Source organism: Scardinius erythrophthalmus, assembly GCF_964197995.2.
Source record: "Scardinius erythrophthalmus genome assembly, chromosome: 17".
NCBI lineage: Eukaryota > Metazoa > Chordata > Actinopteri > Cypriniformes > Leuciscidae > Scardinius > Scardinius erythrophthalmus.
This window is the reverse complement of record NC_138237.1, coordinates 2,253,526-2,271,552: the sequence shown is the minus strand read 5'-3', so window position 1 is coordinate 2,271,552 and position 18,027 is coordinate 2,253,526. Positions and strand designations below refer to the sequence as shown.

The 18,027-nt window shown below is 38.6% G+C and overlaps 1 long non-coding RNA gene across 1 annotated transcript; it reads left to right on the top strand.

The window, feature by feature from the left end:
- Positions 1–8,266: 8,266 nt before the first annotated feature.
- LOC308706159 lies at positions 8,267–16,600 on the top strand. The gene is made up of 4 exons (XR_014032002.1): positions 8,267–8,390; positions 12,725–12,812; positions 13,274–13,386; positions 13,685–16,600. It is a non-coding gene; the product is annotated as an uncharacterized lncRNA (long non-coding RNA).
- Positions 16,601–18,027: the final 1,427 nt, after the last annotated feature.

Sequence of the window (18,027 nt, the reverse complement as noted above, 5' to 3'; positions counted from 1 at the left end):
AGAACGTTTAAAAAAAGCTAGCTAGCAACTGGAACTGTTTCATCCTGGACGCGATATCCTGGACGTGTGTGGAATGTGGATGCGTGCGACGGCTGCGACCGACCGACAGCACAGGCAGTTGCTAGGCGATATACGTTGAGCTTCCAATCAAATAAAAGTTAACGCCTGACATTCCGGACACAGGATTGGATACACAACCATGAAGAAAACACAGTAACAGTAGAAGGAAACGGTTTAATTTGAAACCAGGAAATTACTACTTTAGAAATACATTTTCACAAAAAAAAAACGGGACAATTCGTGTCCCGGGAAAGAATATAAATTTCCCGGGACTGTCGCTCAAAAAAAGAGAACAATCCCTGGAAAACCGGGATGGGTGGCAAGGCTATGTAAGATGCAAACAGTGTCTTTCTTTATTGGGCTTCAATTAATAAATATCGCATACAGTTTGCTTCCTATGGTGTCATTCTTTCAAGTTCACAGAATAACAATCTCAGTCCATACCTTGTAGATCCAGTTAGGGATGGCTGACGCGAAACAGTCGTTCCGAAGCTTTGCGAGATCCCGAAGCGCAGATGTTTCGAAACACTGATCCGAAGCGTGATTCAAATTAAAACACCCATGTCAGGTGACTATGGCCAAACGAAGCCTCGAAGTGTTTCACTAATAAGTGTTTCCGCCGAATCAGCGTTTAATTGACACGGTCGGGAACAGACCACACAATCGCACATCTGTATTAAAGTGAAATCCACGCATATTGACCTCGTGGGTTTTTGTGAGAGGAGTTTGATTTTGAGATAGCGGATTTTTGATGATATAGTGACATTTATAGTGCGATTTGATTAGTTATAGGCTATTTAGGCTTACATTTAAATTTACACAACACATTGACTGATAGGCTAGAGACAGAGTATAGTGACACATTAATAGATACATAGATATAAATATATCTAGACAGCTTGATTAATAGATAGATACATATCTAGATACATAGATAGATTATAGAAACATAGATACATAGATTTGGATAGATAGATAAAATGGAGGCTCCCCAGAAGAGATGCCGTACATCTGTGGTGTGGGAGCATTTCCGTTTAGAAACCCCAAATAAAGTGAGATGTGTGTATTGTGATCGGCAGCTAGCCTACTGCAACAATACATCATCCATGATGCGCCATTTTAGGAGCACTCATCCTGCCATTTTGCAGGTGCAGAGGATGGCATTCCCCCTGTACCTGCTACTGACACTGCTGGGCCATCTAAGCAAGGTATGCATTGTCTGAAATATAATTATAATTGAAATATAATTACAATCTTTTGGGACACTGTTTAGAAAGTCCATAGCCCTATGCCCTACAACCTAATGTCCCAATCACAACTGCCAATCATGTTAAAAATAGCATGTGAATATAATATAGGCCTAATATTGTGTGAATATACATTTTATAGGTCTACATATGAGACACACAATGCTACAGCTGATGCCACAGTGGAAGTGAAAAAATACCTCAACGATGCGTATTTGCCCAGAACTCATGATCCACTAACTTACTGGAAAGAGAGAGCAGTAATCTTTCCTCATTTGTATGTCCTAGCTAAAAAAAATATCTTTGCATGCCAGCAACAAGTGTCAGAGAAATTAATATTTTTGATTAAAAATGTCTAAAAAAGTGAGACATTGTGGCTTGATTTCTTTTATTAATATTCATTTTGCAGGACCAAAATAACATTATGCACAGTGAGGAGCCTATAGGTTCACATATCAAGTCAAGTCAAGTTTATTTATATAGCGCTTTTCACAACATAGGTTGTATCAAAGCAGCTTCACAGTAATAAATTAAAACAATACATCAATGTTTGTTTCTAGTGGAATGTCCACGTTTGGAAATGCTGATCAATGGTATCGTTGATTGATTAATTCAATTAAATATCCCCAAATATCCCCAACTGAGCAAGCCAAAGGCAACAGTGGCAAGGAACCGAAAAACTCCATCAAGTGACCTAATGGAGAAAAAAAACCTTGGGAGAACCCGGGCTCAGTCGGGGGCCAGTTCTCCTCTGGCGTTTATGAACTAGAGGTCGGATTTAACTGTAAGATTAAAAGTATTATATAAATGCCTGGCTGAAGAGATGCGTCTTTAATCTAGTTTTAAACTGGGAGAGCGAGTCTGAGCAACGAACAGTATCCGGAAGACTATTCCAGAGTTTTGGAGCTAAATGTGAAAATGCTCTCCCTCCTTTGGTGGATCTGGATATCCTAGGTATGACCAAAAGCCTCGAATTTAGTGATCTTAAAGAGCGCGATGGATTATAGGGCGATAGAAGATCGGTTAAATAGACTGGAGCTAAGCCGTTTAGGGCTTTATAAGTCAGTAGCAATACCATACGTGACTTTATAGGTAACCAATGTAGTGATGATAAAATTGGTGTTATATGATCATATTTTCTTGATCTAGTTAGAACTCTAGCGGCGGCATTTTGAACTAACTGTAGCTTGTTTATTGAGGATGCAGGACAACCAGCTAATAAAGCATTACAGTAATCTAGTCTCGAGGTCATGAATGCATGAACTAGCTTTTCTGCATCAGAAACTGATAGCATATTACGTAGCTTAGCAATGTTTCTAAGGTGGAAAAAGGCTGTTTTTGTAATATATGAAATATGATTTTCAAAAGACAAGTTGCAGTCTAGTATAACACCCAGGTCTTTTACTGTAGAGGATGAAGTAACAGGACATCCTACTATGTTAAAGTTGTATTGTGAGAGGTTTTGTGGGTGTTTTTTTGAACCAATAAGTATTACCTAAGTAATTATAAAGTAATTATAGTATTGCGCGTCATCCAATCTTTTATATCTTTAACACACTCTGTCAATTTGGATAATTTAGCGTTTTCATCTGGCCGTGATGAAATATATATTTGAGTGTCATCAGCATAACAATGGAAACTAATTCCATGTTTCCTTATAATATTTCCAAGTGGCAGCCTATATATTGAGAATAATAGAGGGCCTAACACAGATCCTTGCGGCACTCCATAGTTTACTGGAGTTATGATCGATTTTTCTCCATTTAGATAAACAAAATGGTAGCGGTCAGATAAATACGATCTAAACCAGCTTAATGCTTGTCCTTGAACACCAGTATAATTTTGTAGTCGATCTAAGAGTATTGTGTGATCTATAGTATCGAACGCAGCACTAAGATCAAGTAAAACTAGTATTGAGATACAGCCTTGGTCAGAAGCTAAAAGTTAATCATTTGTGATTTTAACGAGCGCAGTTTCAGTGCTATGATGCGGCCTGAATCCAAACTGAAACTTTTCATAGATGTAATTTTCTTGCAAGAAAGAGCCCAGTTGAGAGGACACAACTTTTTCTAGTATTTTAGACATAAAAGGTAGATTTGAAATGGGTCTATAATTTGCTAGGTTATTTGGGTCTAATTGTGGTTTCTTAATGAGTGGTTTTATAACTGCCAGTTTAAATGTTCTTGGAACATGACCTAATGATAAAGATGAGTTAATAATATTGAGGAGAGGCTCTTCCACTACAGGTAACACTTCTTTCAATAGTTTAGTTGGTATCGGATCTAATAAACATGTTGTTGTTTTAGATGAAATGATAAGTTTATTTAACTCTTTTTGTTCTATAGTTGTAAAGCACTGTAATTGTTCTTGCGGGGTGATAATTGAGGCCGAATTATAAGGTGTGATTGAGGATTGACCGTTTACAATTGTGGTTCTGATGTTTTCTATTTTCTCAGTGAAGAACTTCATGAAATCATTACTACTAAACTGTAACAGAATATTTTGTTCAGGAGACATCTGTTTATTTGTTAGTCTAGCCACGGTGTTAAATAAGAACCTAGGATTGTTTTGGTTGTTTTCTATTAGATTGCGGAGATGCTCAACCCTGGCCTCTTTTAGGGCCTTTTTATAACGTGACATACTGTCTTTCCATGCGATTCTAAAGACCTCTAAGTTAGTTTTTTTTCCATTTACGCTCCAAATTACGGGTTTTTCTCTTTAGAACATGCGTAGTATTGTTGTACCATGGTGCTTTAATTTTCTCTCTGACCTTTTTTAGTCTAATGGGTGCAACAATATCCAATGTACCAGAGAGAATGGTGCTCATAGTGCTAGTTAATTCCTCAAGTTCATCTGTTTGTTTGGGTTCACTGAGCAGCTGAGACAGATCAGATAAGCTATTTGAAAAATGATCTATGGTGGATGGAAGGATTGTTCTGCCTGGTCGATAACGCGGCGCAGCATGATATATTACAGGAGTACGTAATATGCAAGTTACCATGTAATGGTCAGTGACATCGTCACTTTGTGGAATGATATCTATATCGGTTGGATCGGTTCCATGTGATATAATTAAATCAAGTGTATGATTAAAACGATGAGTTGGTCCGGTAACGTTTTGCTTAATCCCAAAGGAATTTAATAAATCTGTAAACGCAGCCACTAGCGCATCATTTGAATTATCTACGTGGATATTAAAGTCTCCAACAATTAATGCTTTATCGAAATTAACTAATAGGTCTGAGAGAAAATCTGCAAACTCTTTTAGGAAATCAGCGTAAGGCCCAGGCGGTCTATACGGTAGCCAAGGCTAGAGATAATAGGGATGTTTTTCTAACATCTAAGAGCGTAACATTTAGTACAAGTACTTCAAACGAAATAAACTTATAGCCCGTTTTCTGAGTAACATTGAGAATATCTCTATAGATTGTTGCAACACCGCCGCCACGACCAATCAGACGGGGTTCGTGCTTATAGGAGTATCCTGATGGAGTAGACTCATTTAGACCGAAATAATCATTTGGTTTAAGCCAGGTTTCAGTAAGGCAAAGTACATCGAAGCTATTATCTGTGACTATTTCATTTACAATAACTGCCTTAGGTGTGAGTGATCTAATGTTTAGAAGACCTAGCTTTAGAAATTGTTTTTGATTACTAATAGCAACATTTTCTGGTTTAATAACAATTAGATTTTTTCTAGATCCTGCAGTAGATTTATTATTTGATCTCACTAAACGAGGAATAGACACAGTTTCTATGCAATGTTCTACACTAGTATTTATATCAGTTAAATTGGTGCAGCAGAGACTATGATTTGGACTTTTGGTTACTAGTCAAAAGGTATTTAACATTTTGGAGATGTTATCTGACAGAAGATCCGACCCGAATCTGCTTGGGTGTAAGCCATCGGCACGGTAAAGCCCAGGACGCTCCCAAAACAGATTCCAATTATTTACAAAGAGCAGTTTCTGCTCATTGCACCATGATATTAACCATTCATTTAGCGCGAATAATCTACTAAACTTTTCATGACCTAGTCGGTACGTGGGAAGCGGTCCTGACACAATGATCGTTATATCAGGCGATGTGCTGCGTACCGTATCGATCAGATTCCTGAAGTCTTTCATCAGAACCTCCGTCTGGCGCATCCTGATGTCGTTCACTCCCGCGTGCAAGACCACAGTTCCGACGCGCTCGTTCAGAATCTCGGGAACATGAGCAGCGATTTCAGAAACACGAGCACCAGGAAAGCAGTGACTGTGCACCTTACTTTTATTTAACGTAGCGTGTACGTGCCGAATGATGGAATCGCCGATGATCACAGCATCGCGTTCTGTTTCGCGAAGAGGGGAGAAGCGGTTTTGTGTGGATATCTTGAAAACCGGGAGGGTCGGAGAGAGTTTTCTTGGTCTAAACCTGACTCGCGTCTTCCGCTGCGGAAATATCCAGGCTTCGTGGTGGCATGTTGGAGCCGGAGTGAACGAGACCATGGCTGATCGCGACCTCGGCGCTCGGGACCGATGTTGAGAAACGCACGGAGTAGACGAAGTCGGAGTCAGCGGGTTAGTAACGTTAATCTCTGATTTGTTAGCATCGGCGCGTGATGTTTCAAGAGCCAAACGCCGGTCTATCAGCTCGGCTTTTCTCACTAAAAGGTCGTGGATCTGTTTCTCAACAGCTTCCAGCTCAGACTGTACCGCGTGCAGCTCAAATGTGTCCTCACCTGCACCAAAAGGTAGACTACTTACATCTGATATATTCGCCATTTTAACAGATGGACAGTAAGTTAAATTAGCAACGACGCTACCAGTGATGCTATCAATATTAATACTAATTTATGGCTTAAGTCTTGGATATAATCCGTCTTTTTAGTGGTACGGGTGTGGAGTAGACGCACGATAGGCGAAAAAATGTTTGTTTGTAAATGAGTGCGGAGAAGACGCGTTCAGCCGTGATCCACGGACGTAACCTATAAGAGTATCCAGCGTTGGATCACTAGGCTTGAGACACGTCTGCTCAACAGTCCGCGTTGTAACTATGAGGTGAGGAAAAGTAGAAAATGTTCGTTGTAAGTGAGTTTAAAGAGAAATCAAGAATTATAAATCAATCGATGGAGCTCCAAAGACAACAACGCGTTCAGGCGCGACGCATGCGCATTCGAAACTTCGAATATTCATCATCCCCAACACCCGTCTCAACTCACTAATGTTTTGGGGCGAATCCATAGCTCTGATTGCCTTGACCCTCTCTGGGCTTGGAGCGATGCCTTGCCTGGTCACACTTGGCCTAGAAAGTTCAGTTCTGGCTGGCTGAAAAAAAATTCGGAAAGATCCTCCGCTATACCTTTAACTGATCCAAATATTCATAATCAATTATAACAAGTTATGATTGGTTATTCATATTTCATTGAGCGAACTCGTTACACAGTAAAAACTCCTTTCTCGTAGTTTGACCAAGAGCAGCACGTTAGATTGTTAGCTTTAGCTTCTAGCAGCTAAATTCTATCATCGACGAAACGGCAACATCAGCTTCCAAAAGCCAAGAAGCTGCTAGCTGCCACAGTAAAGTATGTGAGTCCCCTTTCACTTTGGTTTTATCTCGGGGCCCGAGGAAGTTGTGGCAATGTGTTAACTAGGCTAAGTACAAAACTGGTGTGTCTGACTGTTGTGGAAAAATAAAGATACCCGTTATCTTGTTAGTGCTAGCTAGCTAACTAACATTCGTTGGAGGTGCTAGTATTAGAGCAAACAGTAAGCTGGAGACTGTGTTGACTTGAGGGGCAGAGCAGCTAGCTGTAGTTAGCGATAGCTGCTACAGGTTAGCTGACTCAGTTTGCAGTATTGTAGCATCTTCAGTGTAGCGTTATTTGGAGTTCAGACCACAGGAATTCAAAAGGAATCCTCTACGCTACCCTCATTGTTTATGTAGCAGGAAGGGTTATGACCCCTCCTACTTGTCATGGTTTGGCCAATGGCCTGGCATCCGGTGCGTATAAGAGCATGGGTTACCGGTTCCTTAGTGTGCGTCACTATCCGGGGCCGTGACGTCACCCACGCGCCCTGCTGCTTTTTGCTGGAGTGCCGTGTCAGGTGTTGCTCGTGTCCCAGAGTTTCATCTATCAATAAGGAAAAGGATCAGTGATGAGCTATCTGTTTATACACGGGAAATGGTTGCATTATTATTAGCAATACAGTGGATAGAAGAAATAAGACCTGTGAAATCAGTTATTTGTTCAGATTCATGTTCATCATTGGCTAGTTTACAATACAGTCATTCAGAAACCAGATAATTTAATGGAGATAATGCAAACAATATACAGAATTCAAATGATGGGGATTACAGTAGTATTTTTGTGGGTGCCTGCACATGTTGGTGTCCAAGGAAATGAAATTGCAGATAAAGAAGCAGTTAAAAACAATGACATTAATTTAATTGTTAATTTAAGTAAGAATGAAATTAAGAGTATTATCAAGAAGAGACTAAAGGAAAGGTGGCAAAAACAGTGGGATAAGGAGAAAAAAGGTCGGAGGTTCTATAGAATTCTAAGGAAAGTGGGAGAGATGAGAATTACAGGGAAAAACAGGAGAGAAGAAATAGTTATATCAAGGGTGAGATTTGGACACACAAGATTAAATAGTACACTTTATAAAATGGGTAAACATGATAGGCTACGGGAAGATGTGATTATTGTGGGCAAGAGGAAACAGTAGAACATGTTTTAATGCATTGTCAGAAATATGAGAATGAAAGAAGGTTGTTAATTCATAATTGAAAAAAAATAAAAATGCAATTTATACCAAAGTATATTCTGCAAAATAACTCGAGAAATGAGTGTTATATTTTTATTTTTATTTTTAGGGGGGGGGGGGGGGGGGGGGGGGGGTACCCCATCAACACTCCATACCAGTTGGTGGCGGAAATACACCATTTTGTTGTTTGTCAACCGCCAATAAAAATTCAACAAGAAGAAGAAGAAGAAGAAGGTGTTGCTCGTAAAAGATCGCTGAGGCTGCTTACCCACTGTCGGTGCTGATTGCCGGTCTTTGTGCTTTCTGGAGAGTTGAATGTGGACATTTGAGACAGGTAAGGGAAATTTGTATGCGACGGTGTTTTGTAAATTAAGTTTCTATGGATTGCTTTGGCTGAGCGGGTAATCTGACTAATCTGTATGCTAAACGCAGTGTAAGATCTATCTGCGCTTTCTGTCAACGAGCTTTGTCAGAGACATCTGGCTCCATCCACCGCATAGTTTGGCTGGGGATAGTAATCCCGGGACAGCATGTTTTGTTGTGAGTATACTGCTCGAGCGTGAAGCCAAGGGAGAGGGAATCGCTGTGTAACACCTTTTTGTTTTGTTTTTAGGCACGCGATAAGGACAATAGCGGCGTCCTGCATGAGAATGATCTGCCCGTTGCTTCATCATTAAGTGCTGTTTGCTCTGCTCCTCATCGGCTGCTGTTCTGTTTCAGGGCGTTTCTTCAACTAGGGGCACTTTTAGGCTTGTGAAGTTGAATAAAAAAAACTTGTTCAAAAGTCACGTAACACAGTCTCATAAGTTTAAATAATTTGTCTAGTTTTAAGGTCTGTATGATAGATTACAAGAGAAATAGTTAATATTTAAAAAAAAATTCCGTCCTGGAATGAACAAATGTCATTTCCACCACATCTCTACAGCTGTTATTTAAAAACGGAAAAACTTATGTCACTCAAGAATTGTCTAAGATCATTTTTGTAACTAGTTTTGTCAGTTTTTCCACAGTGTACAATAATTATACATTTGTCAATGAGATAAATTAACTGCCCTAAGGACCAAATGATGAACTTCACACTCTGAAATTTAATATTGGTTTGGGCAAGAGCTTATTAGAAAAATAAATAGGCCTACCTTGAATTTTTATATTAAGTAGAGCATGATCTCTTAAATTGTGGATACATTTTTAATGTGTGATGAGAACTTTTTAAATGGTTTTAAAAAATGTGTGTGGTGATGGAAATGACAGGGTGGTGGAAATGACAATGAATTAACGTGAATGTTGAGAAACAGTAATATTTAGAGAAATATTTATTTGAAAAACTCTTAAACTCATCACACTCAGTAAACTCAATTCACAAAGTCAATCTACTCTTGCAATCCATATCAATTGTACTTTGTAATCACAAATGTCATTTCCACCACAGAGGGCAGTGTGGTGGAAATGACATTTCTGTAGTTTCTTGTGAAAAAATGGAAGATAGCTTCACTGATTAGCTTTGAATTAATACTTAGCATTTCATGTATGCAAAATACTCTTATTTAACTTAAAATTTTTAACTTTTTAAAAACACCCTTGAAGGTAAAGCATGTTTGGAAATGATGTAGAAAAATATATATTAACTGATCAAGCAATATTTACCTTGATTTTTCTTATTTTGTTCTTGATGAAAATTTTAAATTGCCTCCATGTCCAACATGTGCTCTGATGTCTCTGAACATTTCCATAGAAACCACCTAAACAATCTTTCACACAAACTTTTTAAAGGGACATTACAGTGTTGTGGTGGAAATGACACCAATACTGTGCGACAGCTATATTTTGTATAAAAAGTAACATTGATGGTGGTCTCACATTAAATACTATAATGTATTTTAATTATTTTACTAGTGCTTAATTTAGGTATATTAATAGTTACCAGATAAGTCATACTTTTAAACTGTATTTTCAGTGTTGAAGTTAAAAAGTCTGGGTGTGCGACAGGCATAAAACAGTGATTTTGACACCTATAAGGAGGTTGAAAAGTATGAAAAAATCATAATAGAAAGGTAGTAAAAAGTTTTCAAAGAGGTTTTATTGTTAGTTTGAAAAAGAAAGAGGACTTCTTATTATATGTATTTTTTTTTGTATATTTTTTGTATATTATATGTATATTTTCCAAAATTATATGTATTTTTAAAAATATGACCAAAGTACATAAAAGTGCCCATAGTCTAAGAATCACCCTTCAAGTGAACCGACCCGAGTGTTCTGTCTCGAGTGAACCGTCTCGAGTGAACCGACTCGAGTGAATCGTCTTGAGTGAACTGTCTCGAGTGAATCGTCTTGAGTGAACCGTCGCGAGTGAACCGTCTCGAGTGAACCGACTCGAGTGAACCGACCCGAGTGTTCTGTCTCGAGTGAACCGTCTCGAGTGAACCGACTCGAGTGAATCGTCTTGAGTGAACTGTCTCGAGTGAATCGTCTTGAGTGAACCGTCGCGAGTGAACCGTCTCGAGTGAACCGACTCGAGTGAACTTTTCGCTTGTGATTTTCAGTTGGAGAAGAGACTTCTACGACCCGAGTGCTTCCGTCACCTCACTTTTGTTCACCAAAATCTGTTTCAAAATCTAAATTCATGCTAGTCGGGATTTAAGTCCACATAAGCATATTCAACTCACAGATAGTCCAGTATATTGTGCAGATACTTTCAGTAGGAAACAGTTAACATCAGTGCTATTCATTCATTACATTCATAATGAATTAATGCTGATGGGAAATGAGGAAATGTGCTATCATACTGAATCTCTTAATGACAAGCTTTTGAAAATTGAGGAAAAAAATCACTCACATCCACTCAATAGGGAACCGTTTTCTAATGGAAGAAAATCAATTATTAAACTCAGTAGAAATGCTTCAAGTTACATCTTTCATGACAGAAACTTTACAGAATGCATAAAAACTGTATTGTTGATGATTTTAGCTGTTATATAATCATCATATTTCATCATATGTGAAATATATACATAACATCACTTTTGTGTTCACTATCAACATGTGGATGAAAGTGTTCATTACTGTCATTATTCACCATAAGCTGAGATGCTGATTGATTGTTCCTCATGTGTACCGTACTGTGGAAAAGTCTAGTGTTCACAATATTTGAACATGAATTAGCTTTTCACCAATATTTAATTTAAAGGTCCCGTTCTATGCCCCTTTTCACAAGATGTAAAATAAGTCTCTGATGTCCCCAGAGTGTGTATGTGAAGTTTGAGCTCAAAATACCCAACAGATCATTTTTTACAGCATGTTTAAATTGACATTTTTTGGGGCTCAGAAAAACGAGCCGTTTCAGTGTGTCCCCTTTAAATGCAAATGAGGTGCTGCTGGACGACACAGGGGGCGGAGCTTCATGAGCTCGTGCTCAGTCTGTCAGGAAAAATTCATCTCACGGAATGATGATAATATCAGAAACTCTCTGTAACGGCGTTCATTTCGAGTCGGACAATAATGCCTACAGAGTCAGAGTGCTGTATAGAGATGAAACAGGTATGGTTTAGTAGTTTAATTACTGTTATTATAACTTATTTGTCATCTGCTTGTAGGCTATGTATTAATAGCCTACAAGTCTGCTGTCTGAATGATGATCAAACATGTACTGATGAGTTTAATAAAGTTTATTGTACACCACACAAAAGATGAAGCGTCAGTTTTACTTCAGAAAATCACCGTAAGAGCTGAGTAAACACAGTAGGCTAAGTTATAAGAAGTGCGCAAGTAGCCAGTAGAGTTGAGGGAGCATTCCTGTGGGCGGAGGTTAGTCAAGAAACGGTTCTGGTGATGTCACTAATGAAGGATGTAGAGGGGTGTAGTCCAATCGAGCTGTTTTATGTAGTCAACTTCTGTTAAATAAAATATCTCGCTTGGCATTGAACTTTGAGCTTTATAATTTTACAGATATTATTTATGCTCTAACAACAACATTACACACTGACTAAAGTTTGAAACATGGAATCGCATGCAACGGGACCTTTAACATTTGGAACGCACGTTTTGTAAATATTTAACAGAAATGCCCATTTCTCGTTTGGATACAGTTAGTATACTTTACATGTATCACTACATCACACACATTAGGGGAACATTATTAAAGCATAGTGCAGAATCAAACTAACTCAACGTTTACTGACGGACTGATGCGGTGATTCACAAACATCAGTGTCTGGAATGAAACTGCAAATAAACATGTAGTGATTTTGTTTTCAGTAGTAAAAGTTGTTAAAATATTTTGTCTTTACTGATGTTTTTTGTCATGATTCTGCCTTTGTGTCCCAGATCTTCTCTTGTCTTGAGGCAGGATCATGACTGACTCATATTTTATGTGTAAGCACATGGCCATTTGTTTGGGCTGTGTGCTTGCGTTGTCTTGTCACCTTACCCTGTCCTTCAACCTCATGACATTTTTATTTAGCCCTTACTGCTTAATCATAATTTGATAAACTTACAGTATGACAGAATCTGAGTATTATATCACTGTATTTCTGGCTATTCACATTTTCCTTTCTATAACACTTGTGGCTCTTAAATGGTTTAATATTGTGGAGTTTGGCTGATTGCTGATGCGATTGCATGTTCATTAACTGCTAATGATGTTTAATGCATCTGTGTTTGGTGTTTCTGGAGTTAATTCAGGCTATAAAAGAACGTGAGCAGCTCATAAACACCATCATCTCCTGATGAGCAGCGTCTTCAGTCTTCCGTCTGATTCCCGGTAAGATCATGTCGTCTCATGTGGGAATTATTGTGTCGTTGTGTTTCAGCCTTTATTCAAACGTTAGCACATGTTGTTCAGCTTGTTGACTCTCTAGTGTGCTTGATTATGTGTAGAAGAAAATGTAGATGGAATTGGTTTGGAAGTTTTCTTTAAGGTCCTGTCGGAACCACTTTCTCTCGCGATCATTCATGGGTTTCTGATTCTACTGGGGATATGAATAAACACTGAGTGAACTTTAAAAATGTAAGAATCAGATATAAAGCGTTTTCAGATTACTTCAGTCGTCGTAGTTGAGCCGAAACATTTGTGAAAGTTAGACTGGTTTTTCAAACTACCATTGTTAGTTAATTGAGTCTTTAAGGTAATTACAGTTTCACACGTTGGATCAAATTGTTTGTCTGTAATCTCAGGCATTTCCTACATTAGATCCACAAGCTTTAAGATGTGTGTTTTTACAGTGTGTGCAGTGAATGAAGAGCAGTGGAAACTTGTGAAACATCTGTCAGTCTGTGTGTTGCTCCACAAACTTCTGCTTTGACCTGCAGACGAAACACACACTCCTGTCAGTAACGTAAGTTCTTCAAGACTTATTCCCAGTTTAATAAACCATTGTACACTTGCAGCTGTGCTGGACTGAATATTCAGAACAACAGCATTCTTGCTTCTGTGATATTCTTCAAATGGAGGATTTCCAAACTTTAATCTCACATTTCACGTATTTCAAGCTTTCTAACATTACACACATCTCCTCTAAAGCAAACTGAGGAAACTTTATTTCAACAGTCACACAGAAAAGTTATGGCATGTTTTTAATAAATTAGTAAATAGTAAATGCATTTTTTAAAACTAATGACTGGTTTGTTATTTAGTGCTGCCTGTCAAGATTTCATGAAACAATGGCCAGCATCGACGGATCAAGTGGAGTAAATAATGAAGATGAATGGACCCGTCAGATTGAAGAGATTGTCATGAAACAGCTTTCAACAGTAATATTTATCATGATCTTTTCAGGCACTGAGATTCTAGTCACGATCTTAACTCTGTTAGAGTTGTGTGGTCTTATCAAATCTGATCGCTCCACTCCAGTGTTTGTTTTTAATTTGATTCTTTCAGATCTCATTCAGATCATTTGTATATTAATAATAATATTCACAGGGCAGGGGGGTGAAGTATATTTGCATAGTTTGATTGTGGGTCTGTATTTTATGGCATGTGTTGCTTTTGAACGATATCTTCTGGTTTCTCCTCCTATCTGGTACAGATCTCATTCACTAAAGGTCTGCTGTCTGGTTTCTGTGATCATCTGGCTTGTTCCTCTGATCTTAACAGTCATAGACTATAGCTCTCTGACCATATTGATCATCTGTTTAATCCCCTACCCGATAATCATTCTGTGTTTTGTTGGCACTTGTCGCGGTCTTTCACGCGCAATATCACTTACTCCTCTAAAGCGCAAAAAAATTCTGGGTAGTTTGTTCGTGGTGCTTCTGACTTACACTTTTCTCATTCTCCCCAGTCTAATCGTGATCGTTATAGATGATATTTTAGGAGCTCACAACAGTGTAGGTGTTTTTTTTTGTCTCATGTTTCTGAACTCACTGGCTGACTGTGTATTGTACGTGTTCTTGAGGCCTGATGTTGGAGGGTTAATGAATTGCTGTTGTAGAACTGACACACATCAGTGTTCGACACCCAGCTGGGACGAACACTCTCGAGACAGTAGTGCAGCGTTTGCCTGCTGTGTTTCAAAGCAAAAGCCTGTGTCTCATTCACAGACCGCCTGCTGTTCAGTCTAAACATCTGCACTCAATAAATGAAGTCAATAGCCGCGTTTCCATTACCCTTCAAATTGCAATTGCGAATTGAAAATACGCCCAATGGAAACATGTCAACAAAAACACTCCCATTTATCGCAAAAAAGTTTCTCCGCTCGCATGAGGAGGTTTTTCAGGCAATTCGAAAAAGAAATATTTTGCAAAACTTCAATGGAAACAGTTTTTGCGCATTTACAGGTCAGCTGACGTAGACGACGCGGTGTGTTTGGACATAAGACGAGACTGAGCTCTTTTTGAAATTCATATAAGACAAAATAATTACAGGAATACTGGATTCTAAACCTCAAATAAATGCCACGATCAAGACCTGGAAGCAGATCTGAGGGAGAAACACCCAGAAACTCATATGTGCCGCTCACACGTATAATAAGGGCCGTTCCTAACCATTAATGCTTTGAAAACACACACACATCTCCTGCGATTAATAATAATGGCCAGTGCAGTGGCCGGGATATAGTACATAATCCTACCAACGTCCATTGCCATGGTTTTTGGAGAGATTTTACTTATCGCGAGTGGAAAAATGAAGTTTTAGTCGCATAGCATCGGTTAATGGAAACGCCGTTATTTCGCAATAGTTTTTTGCCGACATTTTAAAAAAATCGCAAAAGTTTTGCTCAAATCTGTGATGGAAACGCGCCTAATGTCATTCTCACTGCACACACCCTTCCTTTCTGTGATATTTAGGTTTATTAGAGATAACTCTTGACCCATAAAACTCAAAACACAAATGCTCTGCTTGCGCTCCATTAAACACATACGGTAAACAGAGTTTTGTTAAAGATGTATTGATGTGCCGTTGATGCTTCTGCTGACGATCTGTGTCATACGATGGAGAGGAGGCTTGTATAAAGCACGGTTTATTCTCATTAATTCCCCCGATAGACTGACAGATCAACAACATCAAGTAGTTTAATGTCATAGTCTTGCTTGTGTTCCTAATGCATGTACATTATACTCTTTTACCAAATAACTACTATTCACGCTATTATTCACAGCACTTGAATATTGTCAGTTTAACTTCTATTGTTCTCCTCATTTGTAAGTCTGCTAAATGATTAAATGTAAATGTATTAAAAAGATGGTTCACTCAGAAATGAAAATTGACAATGTACATATGCCCTCATGTCGATCAAAAGCTGGATAACTTCCTTTCTTCTGTAGAACATAAAAGACAATATTTTTTGTCCATACATTAGAAGTCAGTGGACAGTTTCGGGTGAACTATCCCTAAAAAGACTTGTTTTAAAGTGCACAAAGTAGATTAGAAGAGTACTAAGTTTATATACAAATATTAACCAGAGCTTGCATGGAAATCAGAAGAGGAGTTATTTGTAATATTGTTGTGTCTTTATAGAGTCAGAGACTGTCCTGTATTCAGGAAACAGGAACACAAGTATTTTGGTGTTGATAATGGGAACTTGAGCATTACTGACGGGACTGTGGAGGCACTGGCTATAGCTTATAGAGCTGATATACACTCTATTAGGACAGATGTGTTTGTAGAGGTTAATGTCAGCCACTGTTGTCAACACTGCTGTAGATTACTGTAGTCACTCAATGCCAATAAACTATTCATCGTTTTGAATATGTGAACATGTTGCGCTTATAGAGGAGCGAGCACTGATATTTTCAGTTCCATTCCTTTTAATATTTTTATAAAATATGCATTATCCGTGTGTGAGTGGCTCAACTTTAAAACTTGCCTTCTCATCTTTGGACCCTGCATTAACATTTCTTATGAAACTTTTTTTAAACATAACATGACAAAAATTGTCCAGAGTAACTGATGTATAGATTAATATCTTACCCTCGTTCTTTTTCTCTATCATATTTTTCAGCTCATTGTTAACTCTTCTTACCTCATTTGTATTCTGATGACATTGAACATATTGTTAATAAATTTTGTATATTGTATGCAAAGTTGTATGTCATAAACTGTCTGGAGTCAAGACTGTCACCATCCCTATTATTTTACAAGATCGATACTGTACAGCAATGGTAGATACTGGTAGCACACTCTCTCTCATTAAAAAGTCAACCTGGGACCAGATGAGCAAGAATGAGTCATATCAGCCCTGTGGTGGACAAGCATTTGTTCTCGCCAATGGACAGCAGCAGACTGCAATTGGAAGAGTGACTTAGAAGTGTGAGATCCAAGGATGTAAGATGGAGCTAACATTATACATAATGAGTGATGTGGATTTGACTGTGCCAATCATCCTAGAGATGGACTTTCTGATGGATTCTGGATTGACTTTAGACTTTCAGAGATCACAATACACCATACCCGCCAGAGAAGGAAGAGCTGAAGAAACTTTCCCTTTCTTGCCACATGGATCCCAAGCGACAGTACATTTTTATATAGCTGTACCCATCCCTCCTACATCTAACGAAACCCAGTTGATCATCCAAAAACTGGTTCAGCAAGCTAATACTAATGGTCAGTTCAGAATACAATTGGAAAAGTTAATGTTGCAATGGCCCGCAGTATGCACTCATGAAATAGGACATTCCAACATGGTAAAACACCAAATCCTCACAACTGATGAAGTACCAGTCAGAAAACGCGCATATAAAGTGTCTCTGGACAAGCAGCAGTTCATTGAATCTGAAATCAATAATCTGCTAACCAAGAAGATTGTCAGGCCATCAGCGTCTCCATGGGCAGCACCTGTCGTAGTAGTGCCTAAGAAGGATGGTAGTTCAAGATTGTGTGTAGACTATCGGGGTTTGAATGCTAAAACTCACCTCGATGGATACCCTATGCCACAGATCCAAGATATTCTGGAATCCTTGCATGGTGCCACAATATTCAGTACACTTGACCTAAAAAGCGGGTACTTTTTTATAGACCAAAACTGAAGAGCATTATGTCCATCACAAAGGTCAAGGTAGTGGTTAAGCTGGATAAGCGGACTAGAGCACGAATTGGTTTTCTGTTTTTTTTTGCGGTAACCTGTGAAAAGTCCAGATTGATGCCCTGCCTCTGGCTCTCCAACTTGGACTTCAGGGTTACTGGTGGAAGCTGGAGATGGCGTGGTCTTGTGTGCCTCTTCGGTAATCAGGTCTGAAAAATACAGAACATTCATTGCAAAATGTTGAAGATATGTATGGATTATAAGTTATAGTTACTGAGTTACAGACATGAACTCTACACTAAAATAATTTATAGACCAATTTGTGTTATATTTCAAATTGAACAGTATTAAATTACAAATTACCTTTATTCATTGTAGGCACTACCTCCTTGGTCTGATCAGGAGCCAAGACATCATGCATTAACCACATGGTGCCAAAGGAGGGGTCAAGTAATGCAGCTTTTAGGTAGAGAGGGTCTGAGAAGGGAAGGGTTGCCGCATCATGCTCACCATCTT